Source organism: Furipterus horrens, unplaced genomic scaffold, assembly GCF_987537825.1.
Source record: "Furipterus horrens unplaced genomic scaffold, mFurHor1.1.pri manual_scaffold_1, whole genome shotgun sequence".
Lineage (NCBI taxonomy): Eukaryota > Metazoa > Chordata > Mammalia > Chiroptera > Furipteridae > Furipterus > Furipterus horrens.
This window is the reverse complement of record NW_028327171.1, coordinates 138,145,687-138,162,544: the sequence shown is the minus strand read 5'-3', so window position 1 is coordinate 138,162,544 and position 16,858 is coordinate 138,145,687. Positions and strand designations below refer to the sequence as shown.

At 35.0% G+C, this 16,858-nt stretch overlaps 1 protein-coding gene across 1 annotated transcript in view; it reads left to right on the top strand.

The window, feature by feature from the left end:
• Positions 1 to 16,858, top strand: part of LRP1B (LDL receptor related protein 1B) — a 1,919,366-nt gene that overhangs the window by 984,708 nt on the left and 917,800 nt on the right. The window lies entirely within an intron of this gene.

The window sequence follows — 16,858 nt, the reverse complement described above, 5'->3', positions numbered from 1 at the left end:
TGTTATCTCTAGTTATCATTTATCCTTCAACAAGACAATATTTATTTCCTACATGCTTAATCACCTTCCCTATACATTTGTGAAGCAATAAATAACCTTCTATACAATATTCTCTGCAATGTTTTTGCGTAGCTTCATTTACTACTGTATATTTTTTAATTTTTGCGGAGAAACTGAATAATCACTGCTTGGCTTTTATAAATAATAGGACCTGTAACATTGGTTTGCACTAAAATGCTTCTTCAGCCCTGGCTGAATGTCTCAGTTGGTTGGAGTATCATCCTGTACTCTAAAGGGTCACAAGTTTGATTCTCAATCAGGGCACATGCCTGGGTTGCAGGTTCAACCTCCTTTCAGGTTCACAACATGTACAGGAGGCAGATGATCTACATTTTTCTCTCTCACATCAGAGTTTCTCTCTGTCACTCTGCCTCTCCCCCCGCCCCCCAAAAATTAATAAGCATATCCTCAGGTGAGGATTTATTTTTTTATTGTTTTAAAGATTTAATTAATTTATTTTTAGAGAGAGGGGAAGGGAGGAAGAAAGAGAGGGAGAAAAAAGTCAGTGTATGGTTGTCCCTCACTCATCCCCAAGTAGGGACCAGGCACACAACCCAGACATGTGCCCTACCATGAACTGAACTGGTCACCCTTTGGTTCTCAGGCTGGCACTCAATCCACTGAGCTGCACCAGTCAGGGTAAGGATTAAAAAAAAAAAAAAAAGCTTGTTCAGTTATTTGCAGTTAATGTTCTTTCATTGTGTTTAAGAAAAACAGATGTCCCCCCATGCATAGTAAAATAAAAGATAAATATAAAATAATGTGAATATAAGAAATTCCTATTGAAGGCACTGTGGAAGGAGAATGAATAAGTCAAATGAGAATATATAGGAATGCAAAGGGCAACAGGTGGTAAGAGTAAACTAGTGAGATGAAATAACAATAAACCCTCATTGAGCACATATTTTGTGCATCATAGAATCCATATTCCAATGTCAAAGTCAAAAAAAAAATTAAAGAAAGTTGAAAAATTTAAAAAGAAAGGCAATATTTTATGCTAGGTATGTTAGCAAACCAACACTTACATTTAATCCATAAAACTTTAACCATCTAAAAATAATTTATTACAACAGATACACACTATAATCTAAATATCTGAGGGAAGTATAGGTGTATCATTTCTGTGATAAAAAACATTTTGGTGATAAGTACCTTTTCTACAATATAGTTTCATTACTTGGCACATGTGGAACTCAAAACTGAAGGTATGCTAAATAAAAGAAAATCTCTTTTCAAAAATAATATTTATTTCTTATTTATTGTATTCATTTATAATAAACATTTTAATTGCTAATAGTTTTGTTTATTTTCTATTGAGGTTTAATTGACATATGACAGTATTAATTACAAGTGTTATGGAATAAATTAATAGAGGTTTAAGGGCATTATTAGCATCATTACTTTATATGCATCTAGTGTCTATCATAAAATAATAGCCACAGTAAACCTCCGAAAGAAAAAGTGAAAGTTAATTTTCCTAATTTTTTTGACAGTTTAATGAAGAAATCACTTCTATAGTATACGTTAGAAAAGAACTCAAGTTCTCTTTGGAGACAGAAACAATTCGTCTGCTTGTTCAGTACTCAGTGATTTTGGAGATTATTAGTCAACAAAAAAAAGTACTAATAGCTTTTGGAAACATTAGGCTGAGAACCATTTTCCATTTAGTCTGTAGTTACTTAATTGAGTGTGTGTGCATTTGTCCATTTAAGCTGTAAAACCTTACCATGAAGATGTGATTATAATTAGCATTGCTGACCTGATACAAGGCATAAGCAGTACCATGCCCATCAATATGCACTCTCTTTGCTGACATTTCTAGTCATACCAGATGGTGAATTTAATGATGGTGCCTTGTGGAGCTTCTAAATATTTTTGTGCCTGATGGTACGTTTATAGGGCCTGTTGCTTCATAGAAGGCTGAGGGGTGACATAATGATGATCTTCAAGCATATGAAGGGTCATGAAGTGTACGATTATGAAGTGACCAGCTGTTACTCATTCAAATGAAAAGTAGATTTTAACTATAACCAGAGATTTAATTTAGATGTGAAGTAGAACTTTCTGATAATAAAAAGTATGTAATGAGAAGAATGGTGAGACACATCATAAAATATTTTTTATTGGTGATAAAATATGTTAATTTATATGAACTCCAAATTTACTCTTATTTTATGGATTATGTTTCAATTTCTTTTCATATCAATGAGTCTATATTTTTAAGTATATTTTATTGATTATGTTGTTACAGTAGTTTCAATTTTTTCCTCTTTGCTCCCCTCTGTGCAGTACCCTCCTTCCCCCAACAATCCCACCCCCCTTAGTTCATGTCCATGGGTCATACATATAAGTTCTTTGGCTTCAACCTTACCTATATTATTCTTAACTTCCCCTGGTCTATTTTGTACCAACCGATTATGCTTCTTAATCTCTGCACCATATACCCATTTCTCCCCCTTCCTGCTCCAGGCTGATAACCCTCCAAATGATCCCCATACCTATGATTCTGTCCTATTCTGGTTTGCTTAGTTGGATTTTATTTTTATTTTTAAGATTGAGTTATTGATAGTTGTGAGTTTGTTGTCATTTAGGGTTCATAGTTTTGATCTTTTTTTTCTTAAGTAAGTCCATTTGACATTTCATATAATAATGGCTTGGTGATTATAAACTCCTTTAGCTTTACCTTGTCTGGGAAGCACTTCATCTACCCTTCCATTCCAAATAATAGCTTTGGTGGATAGAGTAATCCTGGTTGCAGGTTGCCTTTCATGACATTGAATACTGCTTGTCAGTCCCTTCCTGCCTGCAAAGTGTCCTCTGAGAAATCAGCTGGTAGTCCTATAGGCACCCCCTGTAGGCAACTCTCTGCCTCTCTCGTGTTGTCCCCAGGACTCTCTCTTTATCTTTCACCTTTGGCATCTCAATCATGATGTGTCTTGGTGTGGTGCCCTCTGCATCCAGCTCACCCAGGACCCTCCGTAATTCCCAGACCTGTATATCCATCTTTTATTTGTGTGGTTATATCTATCAATACTACCATACAAGGGATAAAACAAAAAATAATTCATTTAGAATAATATTAATAACCTATATCTTAACATGCCCTGGCTGGTTTGGCTCAGTGGATTGAGCGTCGGCCTGCGAGCTAAGTGTCGCTGGTTCGATCTTCCAGTCAGGGCACATCAGAGAAGGAAAACTCTGATTCCAAAAAACCTCCGCTGCCTTGCGGCATACCTCTTCAGGGGAAAGGCTAAGGGAGTAAACCCCGACAGAAAATCCGGAGCCGGAGTCCCTGAGGCGGTTTGACGTTGTAGTCAACACCGGCAACTCCTGCGGCGCACCTGAAGCCAAGCTGTATTGACTCCGTCTTTCCCTTGGATCCTTCAGCTGCGAAGAGAGGGGGGGTCTGCTGCATGGGCAACAGCAGACCCTCCATATCACCCTGCCCAGGCTCTGTAGCTTCAGCTTCACTGGAGAGGACACTCCAGCGTCATCGCAAGATGTCGATCCAACACGGGAGGAGACAGATACCGTGTCACTTCCGAGTCGGACTGCACAGCCATTCTCGGCGATGCAGATAGACTCTTAAGAAGCTACACCATCGTCTCTCGAGATGGACGGCTGCCGACGACGATATCCATCTCCTTCACAAAATATGGGAAGTTTTCTTCATTTTTTAAATTCTTGCTTCCTCATTCTGCACTGGTTGACTGTTTTGTTCTTCCTTATGTTCCAAATCATTGATTTGAACCCTGGTTTCCTTCCCTTCACCATTGGTTTTGCATGGATTTTCCATCATTTCATTTAGCATAGCCTTCACTTCTTCTCTTATGCGTTTGCTGTACTCAAGCATATCTGTCAAGTCTGTGAGCATCTTTATCACCAGTGTTTTGAATTCTGCATCTGTTAGGTTGGCTATTTCCTCGTTGCTTAGTTCTCCCACTGGAACCTTGATTCGTTCCCTCTTTTGGGCCATAGTTCTCTGTCTCCTCATTCTGACAGGCTCCTGTGTTTATTTGCCTCCATGTCCCAGGTAGATATGTCACTCCTGTTATGTTGTAAGGGGCAGAGCCTTAGGGATTTGTCAGTACATGGCGACCTGTTTCACCACGTTGTGGCGCTGTGTATGGGGGAGGGGTTCGAGAAGGAACAATGCTGCCTTCCCAGCACTCGCCCCTTTTCCACCTCTCCCACTACTGCACCGGACTGATGCCCCTCTAGCTGCGGCCCTGTCCGTCGTTCCCAGAGTGGGTGGGTCAGTGGACATTCTAGGACTGTGGGGGCCCTTTAAACAAGTGGACTCTGCTAAGACACCAGCAGTTTCTTCCTCCACCCCAACCCCAACTGGTCTGCATAGTCAGAAGCAATGAGGCTTGATTTTCCCCAGTGCTGGGGTGGTGATCTGCGAGGTCCAGTGAGGAGCTGGAAATGCTCCCCAGGTGTCCCTCCTGCGCTTTCCGTTGGCCTGCTGATGTCGCCCCTGCTGCCACCACCACACTGTGTCCTCTTGGCCCTAGCTCCACTCCTCCTACCTGTCTGGATGAGTATTTCTTCTTTATATGTTTGTTTGCTGGACTTCCATGCAGTTTGATTTTCTGGAACTTCTGGTCATTTCTAGTTTTGAGGTAGTTGTATTCCTTCATAGTTGTGGAGGGAGACACAGCGTGTCTGTCTACACCTCCATCTTCTCCACCTTGGCCAGAAGTCCAATGAATCTATTTTTTATACACCAACAATAATTGGGTTTGAATTTTGTCTCTTATTACCTGTGTGACTTCAGGTTAAGTTAATAACTTAAATAGTTTGAGTCTTAGTTTACTTATCTAAAAATCTAAGATTAAATCTTTCATCTAAATATTTATGTATAAGTCTAAAACACTATTTATTAACTATAAGGAAGAATTGAATTTGCTTCTTTCATTTGTCCTCCATGAAAATGATATCAGGCAGATCAAAATGTCCTTTTAGTAAGATTCAGATTTTTTTTTTCTTACATAGGAGTCCCAGAATAATGAAGACCAGTGCAATAAGGAGCAATATAAAACCCTTGCTCTCTTCTCTAGAGGATTATTTTCTACCCATATACTGACTGGGAATATTTATCCTTCATAGCATTAAGTAAAGGGCGGGCAAATACCTTGTTCTAGTTAAGGCTCCTATAATTACTAACAATTCAGCCCCGAACCAAGTCATTTAACTTAATCTGAGTTCTATATGCCCCCTTTGAAGAATAAGTTAGGGAACCTAGCACTGACAAATTTTGATGTCACCATTGTTGTGGGGGAATAGGAGACAATGTAGAAAGGTTGGAAGAGATACAGCTCAAAAGGCTGAGAGAAGAATTTTCTGCTGCAGTGCTTTATTTGACCCTGTGTATCAGAAGTGGGAAAAGGCAGGTCTCTTCAACGAGAAGAGAACAAGATGGCATCAAGCCTGAGAGCACTTTCTTAGAAACTATTTGTTTCACAAATAGTGTGTTCCATGCACTGTTCAAGATACTAAGAATTTGTCAGTATGCAAATTCAGTAAAATCCATGTTTTCATGGAGTATTATAAAAAAATCAACAAACAATCACATAAATAAATAAGATAATTTCAGAGGGTGAGGTACTAGGAAGAAAATCAAACAGGATGATGAGATGATGCCTGGGTAAGAGGTGACTTTATGGTCTAGGAAGACTTCTCTAAAGGTCACACACAGCACTTGTTATCTTTATACAGGGGCAGGCAAAATTAGGTTAAATTACCAGTCATCATTACCTAAAAGATAAATAATAAGAAAGGATGTGAAATAATAATAACAACAATGAGGAAGAACAAATAATACAATAATTAATAAATAAATACTAATATAAGAATAAACTTTCACATACTAACAACTGTCAATCTACTTTTGCCCACCCTGTATAACAGGAAGAGTTTAGATATGCAAGAATAGGTGAGAGGTTTAGTTAATGTCTAGAAGTAGGGAATTAGACTATTATCATTTTTCTCAATCATATTTATGAAGCCTTAAGGTGTAATGTTGACAAAGTTTTAGTTAGATTTTGTTTTTGGCTTTATCAGTCACTCACCTCTGCTCATTAATTTCTTTATAGGAAAAATGTTGGAGAGAAAGCAGGAGCATTTTAAAATTGATCATTTTCACTTTTTACTTCTTAAATATTACTATTAATCCCTTTCTTGCCTATTTCATGGGGTAACTTCAAAAATGAAATGAGATAATGGATGGATCCAGTTCTGTGAATACAACTAAGTGGGATATTAATAATGAAACAATTTTATTTTATTTTTCTAATCACTGCTTTCAATTATGCTGTGGTTTTATGTCTACCTTCCCTGTCTCATTATGACACTGTAGACTGATACCATAATTTTTTTTGGTCTCTTTCAGTTATTAAAACTTAATCCTGTCTAGTAAAATATTCAAATTACACAATTCATGTAAATCTTCATTGTTTTCTACTTGGGCCTTAGTTGCAATTCTAATACAACAGGAAATTCCCAGTTAATATCTTTACAATATTTGTAAAGATAACTTTTTAGACTATTAGCACTTTAAAAGATAAGGTATAGTTGTTATTAAAGATGGTGCTTCCAAATCATGAGTTATTTTATGCCACCGGTTATTTTAGGCATACCTCTGTGCAAGTAACTAAAGTAGTTCAAAGATAAAAACTGAAACTAATGTTTCAGTCTTTAATATTTTGCCTATAAGTGTAGAACAGCTGTCAACATGGCAATTTCTCAACATTCAGAGGCCTGTAATGAGATGACATCTAGTGAGAAAATGTCAAGATTCTTTTACATCTCAAATATGAAATCAGAACAGAGCTGTTAAAGGAATTTGGAAGATAATTAGGATATTTTAAAAACTAGATTTTTGTTATAAAATGCCAGATTGTTGATGCTTTATAACCAATGCCTTTTAGGAAAATCAATGCTACATTTTATAAAACTGCTATTATTTTGCATTGTATTACACACTATAATATTTATAAGCCTATTGTTGTATATTTCTACAAACACTGAAACCAGCATCTAACCAATGCATTGTATAGTAAGTTATCTGATTATGAAAAAGAAAATGATTTAAATTACCCTATTTTCTTTATGTAAACTTCCATTTTCTTCTGCTTATTAAATTAAAAAAAATTTCTGAATAGCTGTCTAAAATTAAAGATATAAAAGGCCAATTTGTTTTTCAGGTAGGGTTACTAAATACATTCATTTTAAAATTCTTTATGGATACTATATATTCTATGTTTTAAAAGATTTTACTTATTTATTTTTAGAGAGAGGGGAATGGAAGGAGAAAAAGAGGGACAGAAACATCAATGTGTGAGAGAAACACTGATATGTTGCCTCTCACACACACCCTACTTGGAATCTGGCCTGCAACCAAGGCATGTGCCCTGCCTGCGAATCAAACCAGAGGAGGCTTTTAGGTTCACAGGCTAGTGTTCAATCCACTGAGCCACACCAGCCAAGACTATATACTATAATTTTTACAAACACTTTTTCTTTCTATTAAAAAATTATCTAAATGTTAAGTTTATCATTTACATTGTTTGTACACATTGCTTGCAGTATTTCTATTTTCCATAAAGCTACAGAGATTTTTGCTTGTTTCTTAAGGAATTTTTTCTTCATTTAACAAATATCTAATCTCCAGTCTCAAAAGAAATAGGGAAAGATTTTTTGATAATTTTATTAGCAAACCTGCTCAAAAATAAAAAAGCAATAAATATATTTTATAGAGAAGAATGCATATTTGCATATTTATCGAAGTCCATAGTTCTACTAGCTGCATTTTTTCTTTTACCCGTGAGTGAAAAATACTCATTCTCTAGTATATTAAGGGGAACATTCTCAGTGTTTAATAATTTTTTTGCATGTAGATATCCAATTTTTCCAGCACTACTTTTTGAGAAAGCTATTCTTGCCTTTACAGCTCTGTCAAAAATTAGTTGTTTATATAAGTGTAGGTTTATTTCTTAAGCCTTTATTCTGTTCTACTAATGAACGATCTTTACACCAACACCATACTATAATGATTACTTTAGTACAAATCTTAAAATCAGGTACTACTAGCCCTTCAATTTTGTTCCTCTTTCAAAGTAGTTTTGATAGTGCTAGGTCCTTCAAATTTCCGTATGAATTTTATAATCAACTTTTCAGTTTCTACAGAAAGTATCCTGTGACTTAACTGGATTAAATTGATTAAATTAGGGAGAACTGACATGAATACATAAGCAAGAGATATCTCTCACTTATTATTTAATGTCTCTTTACAATATTTGTTGTTATGTGTGGATTTTTTTCCCAGATTTCACACAGTCGTTTCCTATTTTTATGCAGTTGTCAATAACATTTTTTAAATTTAAATTTTCTATTTTTAGCCATGGCTGATGTAGTTCAGTTGTCTGGAGTGTCATCCCACACACCAAAAAGGTTGCTGTTTAATTCCTGGTTAAAGTACATACTTGGTTGCGGGTTCAAATCCTGGTATGGGAGGCAATCAGTCGATGTTTCTCAGATCAATGTTTCTCCCTCTCTCTCCCTTCCCCCCTCTCTAAAAATCAATGAACATGTCCTTGAATGAAAATTATAAAATATTAAAATATAAATAAATACATTTTCTATTGTTAGTTGCTGGTATAGACATATAAATGCCATGTCATTCAACCCCATTAAACTCCCTAATTGTAGTGTCTTTTTGGTGAGTTCCATTGGATTTTCCACATAGAAAACGATGTCATATTTAAATCACTGCTTCTTTTTCAATTCAGTTGTCCTCTATTTCTTTTTATTGCCTAAGAACAATGACCAGAGTTTCAAGTTCTGTGTTGAATAAAAGTAATGGAAGCAGATCACTGTCTTGTCTTATTCCTACTCTTAATGCAAATATTCAAACGTTCACCATTAAGTATGTTACTTGTAAGGTTTTATATAGATGTCCGTTATCATGTTAAAAAAATTCTCCTTTTCCTAGTTTGCTGAGAGTTTTTATCAGTAATGGATGCTATATTTTTATTAAATAATTTCCCCTGTTGAGAAGATTTACTGGGTTAAAGTGAATAATTGATTAATATTAACTGACACTCAAATATTAAACCAACCCTGCATTATTAAAATAAACACCACCAACTTGGTCATGACATACTATACTTTTTATTATATTGTTGGAATCAATTTATTAAATTTTGGTTACAGTTTGTACATGCATATGTGTTTATGAAGTATCTATACTTTTTGGGGGGGCAGGTAACATCTTAGTTTGGTTTTAAAAAGTGTAATGCCAATCTCATAGAATGAGCTGGAAGTACGTCCTCTTCTTTCATTATATTTTACATTGGTATTATTAAAATTAATTATTTAGTAGGATTTATCAATGTAGCCACTTTAGCATGGAGTTTTCTTTATGGAAATATTTTTAATTAGAGTTATAATTTTTTCATACATATAGGACTGTTCAGTTACCTATGTTTTCTGGAGTAAGCTTCAGTAATTTTTGTGTTTTTCAAGGAATTTGTGCTTTCTTATTTAAGTTGTAAAATTTATTGACATAAAGTTCTTCATAATGTTCTCTTATTATCCTTTTACTATCTGTAGAATGTAGAGCAATATCACTTTACTATATCATAATATTGAAAACTTATATCTTCTTTCTTTTTGTTCAGTCTAGCTAGAGTTTTGTAATTTTATTTATTTTTTTAAATAATTTTTTTTGTTTTATTGGTATTCTCTTATTTTTCTCTATTATATTTTATTGATTTTTATTTCTATCTTTATTATTTACTTCTAAAATTCTGTGTTTAATTATGTTTGTAATTATGTTTTAAAGGTGGAAGTTGAGATCATTGGTTTTAGATCTTCGTTTTTTATTACATATGCTTAGTGATAAACGTTTTCTTAAAACTAGTAGGGTTTCATTCTGGTATACATTTTACAATTTTATTTTTATTATGTTCAAATACTCAGTTTTAATTTTTTCTTTGATTACTGGGTGACTTAAAGTGTATTATTCAGTTTCCAAATATTAGGAAATTTTTCTAGAGATTTTATTTAAGTTATTGATTTTCAACTTAATTTCATGTGGTCAGAGAAGATACTTCCACTACTTATTTATTGTAAATGTATGTTTTATAATCCAATATGTGGTCTACATTAGTAAATGTCAATATGCTATCTATCTTACATTAGAGAAGAATGCTGCTGGTTTGATAATCCATAAGTATAAAAAAGTTCAGGTAGGTTTATTGCTTTGTTCAAGTTTGCTGTATTCTTGTTCATTTTCTGCCTACTTAGTCTACCAATTATTGAAAGAATGGCACTAAAATCTGTGACTAAAATTGTGAATTTATCTGTTTCTCCTCAGTTTTATTAGTTTTTGCTTCATATATTTTCAAGTTCTGATATTAGGTACTTAAATGATTCTCTTGGTGAACAGATATTTTAATATTATTTATGGCAATAATTTTTTTATTACATTAGCAGATAATTTAGTTTCCATACATTTCTTTTTAACTTATAGCAGGAGAATCTTTAACTTGTATTGTAAACTTCATATGTATTATAAGTACATAGATTTATGATATTGATTGTCATGTATTTTACTTTTATATATAGTATACATTTCTTATAATTGCCATGGTTATAATAGTTATCTTTAAATAATTTTAAAATTTATACATAACCCTTTTAGTTATCACTCCTGGTTATCTTCCTTTTTCTCTGTAGATTCAGATTTTGAACTGCTGTTATTTTCTTTCTTCATGACAGACTTTCTCACCAGTTTTTGTAATACTGGTGATTATTCTTTCAGCCTTTTTATGTTTTAGAACATCTTTATTTTGCCTTTGTTTTAGAAAGCTACATTTGTTCTATATAGATTTCTAAGTTGACTTTTTTTTTTCTTTTCACTACTTCACAAATATCCTTTCACTGTCACCTTGATTTCATTCTTTCCAAAAATAAATCTGGTGTTCTATGATACTTATATTTTCTCTTCTGTATACAACATGTTCTTTTTCTCTGGTTGCTTTCTCTCTCTCTTTCTTTATTGTGGTAAAATTAATCTCTGGATGCATTAAAAATTTTCTTGTTATCACTGGCCTTAAACATTTTGATTATGATGTGGCTTCATAGTTTCTTTCTTTTCTTTTCTTTTTTTATTGTTGTTCAATTACAGTTGTCCCAATTTTTCCTCCATTGCTCTCCCCTGCCCTGTCCACCCCAACTCCCACAACCAATCCTTTTTTAGTTTCTTTCATGTTACTTATATTTGAGTGTTAAGCTTTTAGAATATCTATGTTTATAGTTTCATTCAAATTTATAACATTTTATGTCATTTATTTAAACATTTTATGCTAGCCCCATACCATGGTAGATAACAATGACCCATGTATTGAACCATGTGAGGATGTCCCATAGCTAACTGTATCCTATTATTGTTTTCATTTCTTGTTTCTCTGTGTTTCATTTTGAACAGTTTCTATTGTTTTGGTTTTAAATTAATTAATCTTCTGCTATGTATTAATCTTCCATTAATAACAAGTGATGCATTTTTCAAATATTATAGTTTTTATTTAATGTTTTAAAATTGTATTTTATTAATTACACTATTATAGTTGGCCAATTTTCCCTCTTTATTCCCCTCCATGTAGCACTCCCCAGTCCTTCAGGCAATCCCCACATCATTGTTCATGTCCATGTGTCATGTGTATAAGTTCTTTGGCTACTATTTCCTATACTATATTTTACATCCCCATGGCTACTCTGTAACTACCTATTTGTACTTCTTAATCCTCTCACCTCTTCACTCAGGCCCCTACACCCTCCTCCCATTGGGCAACCATTAAAAGACTCTCCATGTCTATGATTCTGTCTCTACTTTTCTTGTTTGCTTAGTTTGTTTTTATTTTTAGATTCAGTTGTTGATAGATATGTATTTATTCCATTTTTGTTCATAGTTTTAATTTTATTTTTCTTAAAAAGTCTCTTTAACATTTCATATAATAATGGTTTGGTGATGATGAACTCCTTTAGTATTTTCCTGTCTGGAAAGTTCTTTCTCTGCCCTTCAATTCTAAATTTTAGCATTGCTGGGTGTAGCAATCTTGGCTGTAGGTCACTGTTTTTCAAGACTTTGAATATTTCTTGCCAATCCTTTCTAGTATGCAAAGTTTCTTTTGAGAAATAAGCTGACAGTCTTATGAGAGCTCCCCTGTAAGTAACTAACTGCTTTTCTCTTGTTGCTTCTAAGAATCTTTCTTTGTCTTTAACCTTTGGCATTTTAATTATGATGTGTTTTGGAGTGGGACTCTTTGCATCCATCTTGTTTGGGGCTGTCTGTCCTTCCTGGATTTGTATGTCTATTTTCTTCACCAACTTTGGAAAGTTTTCTTTCAATATTTAAAAAAATAGATTTCCAATTTCTTGCTCTTTCTCTTCTCCTTCTGGCACCCCTATGATGGAAATTTTGGAACACTTGAGTTGTCATGGAGGCTACTTTCACTACCCTCATTTTTATTTTTTAGATTATTTTTTCTTATTATTGTTCTGATTGGTTGTTATATGCTTCCTTAGGCTTTAAGTCATTGATTTGATTCTTGGCTTCATTCACTTTACTGTGTTTCCTTGTATATTATTTATTTCTGTTAGTGTGTTCTTTATTTCTAATTGGATATTTTTATGCTGTTGAGGTCCTCACTAAGTTCTTTGAGCATTCTTATAACTAATGTTTTGAACTCTTCACCAGTGGATTGCTTATCTCCATTTTGTTAGTTATTTTTCTGGAGATTTGATCTGTTCTTTCATTTGGACCATGTTTTTTTGTCTTCTCATTTTGGCAGCCTCCACGTGTTTGTTTCTATGTATTAGGCAGAGTTGCTATGACTCCCTGTCCTGGTATCATGGCCTAATGTAGTAGGTGTACTGTAGGATCCAGTGGCATAGCTTTCCCTAACCCCCAAGCTGGGTACTCAAGGTGCACCCTTTTTGTGGCCTGAGTATACCCTCCTCTTGTAGTTGAACTTTGGTTGCTGTTGGCAGGTCAATGGGAGGGACTTACCTAGGACATACAGCTGAAAGGATTGGCTATGGCCACTGACCACCAACCTCCACCCTCTGTGGAGGATCAGCTGTGCAGTGGCAGGGTAGTAGTACTCTGATATGGTCTGTAGCTGCTCACTGGGTGTGCAGACCCTGAGGTTTCCTAGGTGGTGCAGGCCTAGTTCAGCCCTCACCTGTTTTTCCTTGGGCCACCTTGCCTGAGCCATAAAGCAATCTGAAATGGCTGCTACTTGTGCTGGGCCTGGAAATTCCCAGGTAAAACCAAAATGTGAATCTAGGCTGGCTGTTATTAGTGCCATGCCTGGGGCAACTTAGCAAGAGATTTTGGATAAAGGTCTCACTGAGGCATGTTGTTACTTGTTTGAAAAGATTTAGGAAGTTGTGAAGCATAAGCATGTCTCCCAGCTCTTGCCTTGATTCCAGACACTTCAGCTCCTCCCTGAATGCCACTGGTGACTTTCAAGATGCTACCCAATTTCTGGAGCTCAGAGGGTATTAGATTGAGTAAGTCAGTGTGTGGATTCTTTAAGAACTTCTGGGGATTCTAGCAGTTTCTTTCATTGACTCCATCCCCACAGGTTTTTGCAACCAGAAGTTATGGGGACTTATCTTCCCGGCACTGGAACCCTAAACTGGAGGGCCTGATATGGGGCTGAAATTCCTCACTCCTAAAATATGCCTCCTGAATATTTTTCCACCACACATGGGTGTGGGACCAGCCTGTTTCATGTCTGCACCCCACCTACCAGTCTGGATGGATGTGGTTTCTTTAATTCTGTAGCTGTCAGACTTCCATTCAACTTGATTTCTGATTATTCTGGCTGATGGTTGTTTTATAATTTAGTTGTAATTTTGATGTGGGGGTCTCCAAATATTGTAGTTTTTAATGTCTAATGTTTTGATTTGTTTCTTGATAAATACTTTTTTCCATGTCTACTTACCTTCTCTGTTAATATTGGTGTCAGTTCTGCATTTTTAATTGATTGCTTATTCTACTCATCTTGAGTTATGATATCCTATCTGGTAATTTTGATTGTATGTCGGACATTATGAATTTTACTTTATTATGTATTGAATATTGTTGTATGCCCTTAAACCTACTTGAGCTTTATTCTGGGATGAAGTTTATTACTTTAAAACAGTTTGATCCTTTTTTTTTTTCTTACACTTAAGACTGTTCATTGGGTCTTGAGCAATGTTCTGTTTAGGGCTAAGTATTTCTTACTATTAAGGCAACACCTTCTGGAGTGCTCCTTCCAGTGCTGTTAATTATGAGTTTTCAAGTCTGCCTGGTAAGAGAATGTATTTTTTCTGGCCCTATATGAGCACCATGCAATGTATCCTCTATTTGCTTCATGTGATTCTCTCTGAAGCCTTGGTTAATTTTCTCATATGTGTGTGTCTTCTGCTGATGACTGGAAAAAAAATTAAAGATCTATGGGTTTTCTCTATATCTCTCTCTTCTTGTAGTCTGATGTAACAAAGAACTCTAGCTGCCTTGTTCTTCCTGGACTCTTAGCCTGTTTAGTCACTTCAAGGAGTCTTCAGGGCTCCACCTCACTTTTCTTTCCCTGTAATATAGCCTGGAAAATATTTAAAGAATATAGCTGGAAAAAATAGAGCTTATGTTATTTTTTCCTCATTTCACTGTTTTTTGATTACCTGATGTACATCGTTTAAAAACCACTGTCTTGTGTATTTTGTCTATTATTTCTTTCTTTCAAGTAGGTGAGTAAATTTAGTTCTTGTCATTTCAACTTGACTATAATTATTATTCAAATTTTAAGAGACCTTATAACAATGTATGAAACTTACCTCCAGCTGTAAACAAAATTATACATTTTATTTTCTCAGAAAACTTTTTTCACAGACATTTGGCAACAGGCTAAGAAACTTTCAGGTGGCCTTTCTTTGAAGGGTAAAAATCATAGCTTTTATTCTGGGTTCTAATAGGAATCTTAGTCCTAATATAATATTTTTAAGTTTGGAATCTTCAAGATGAGGAGACTAAAAGTGTAGTTCTGTTTCATATGTTGTTTTTTTTCTTTTTCTACTGACATTGATCTATCAGTTTGTTGTGGGTAAAGTTGCAAATTCGGCACCAACATATAACACTTATCTCCAAAGCTCTCACATTTGCCTTAGCACTTTTGTATTTCTTCTGAAATTGTAGAGAAGGAAGTATGCATTCAAACATTCCATATCTTATAGAAAGTAATTAAGAGAAAATTGGAAAAGAAAGCAAGAAAGAAAAGTGAATTATTACAACACATAAGAAGCTTATTTATTCTACCATTATACAAAGCAACAAAGTCTCTTTAAAAACTAGAACTCTTGGCATTTCAAACCAAGAAAAATGGGTTTAATTGTTTGAACCTTTGCATATAATTCTTTATGTTAAAGAATAGATAATATCCATAGGAATTAGATGCTACAATAATGTAGGGTTTCTCAACCTTGGCACTATCAGTATTTTGAGCCAGGTAATTCTTTGTTTAAGGGATTTACCATCTAGAGCATCACTATGCTCTAGACACTGGATTCCAGTAAAATACACTTCTTCCTCAGATTGTGACAACCAAAATATACCTATGCATATTAAAATGTCTTTGAGGGAGAAAAGAGAAGAGGGGAACAAAATTATCTCTGATTTAAAAAACTTTGCTATAGTACAATATACCTGATAGATTATAATCATCAATAATTCACTAAACTATTCCTTAAAAAAGTGGCCACAGATATAAATGGGCTGCAATGACTAGTAAGCTATTAGTTGTAAAATACTAGTTACTTTACTATTACAAGGAGGGCTAGGGAAGATTGAAATGCAACCTACCAAAACATATGGAATGTCACAAAAATAAAAATCTTTCTAAGGGGAAACTTGACAGTGATTAATTAAAAAAAAAAACTCAAATAAAGAATCAAACTTTGCACTTCAAGAAACTAGAAAAACAAGCATACTCTAAGCTCTAAGGCTAAGGTTAGTAGAAGGAAGGAAATAAGAAAGATCATAGTGGAAATAAGTGATAGAGACTAAAAAATACAATAGAAAAAAAAAAAAACAGTGACACTAAGAGTTTTCTTTTCTTTTTTTAAAGATAAAATAGACAAGCCATTAGTTAAAGTTACAAAGAATAAAGAAAAGTATCAAATAAGTAAAGTTAGTTATGAAGGAGAAGACATTACATCAGGTGCCACAGAAGTTCAGGAGATCATGAGATTACTATAAATACTTATATGCCAACAAATTGGACAATCTACAGGCAATGGGTCGTCGGCAGCCGTCCGTCTCGAGAGACGATGGTGTAGCTTCTTAAGAGTCTATCTGCACCGCCGAGAATGGCTGTGCAGTCCAACTCGGGAGTGACACGGTATCTGTCTCCTCCCATGTTGAATCGACATCTTACGATGACGCTGGAGTGTCCTCTCCAGTGAGGCTGAAGCTACAGAGCCTGGGCAGGGTGATATGGAGGGTCTGCTGTTGCCCATGCAGCAGACCCCCCCTCTCTTCGCAGCTGAAGGATCCAAGGGAAAGACGGAGTCAATACAGCTTGGCTTCAGGTGCGCCGCAGGAGTTGCCGGTGTTGACTACAACATCAAACCGCCTTAGGGACTCCGGCTCCGGATTTTCTGTTGGGGTTTACTCCCTTAGCCTTTCCCCTGAAGAGGTATGCCGCAAGGCAGCGGAGGTTTTTTGGAGTCAGAGTTTTCCTTCTCT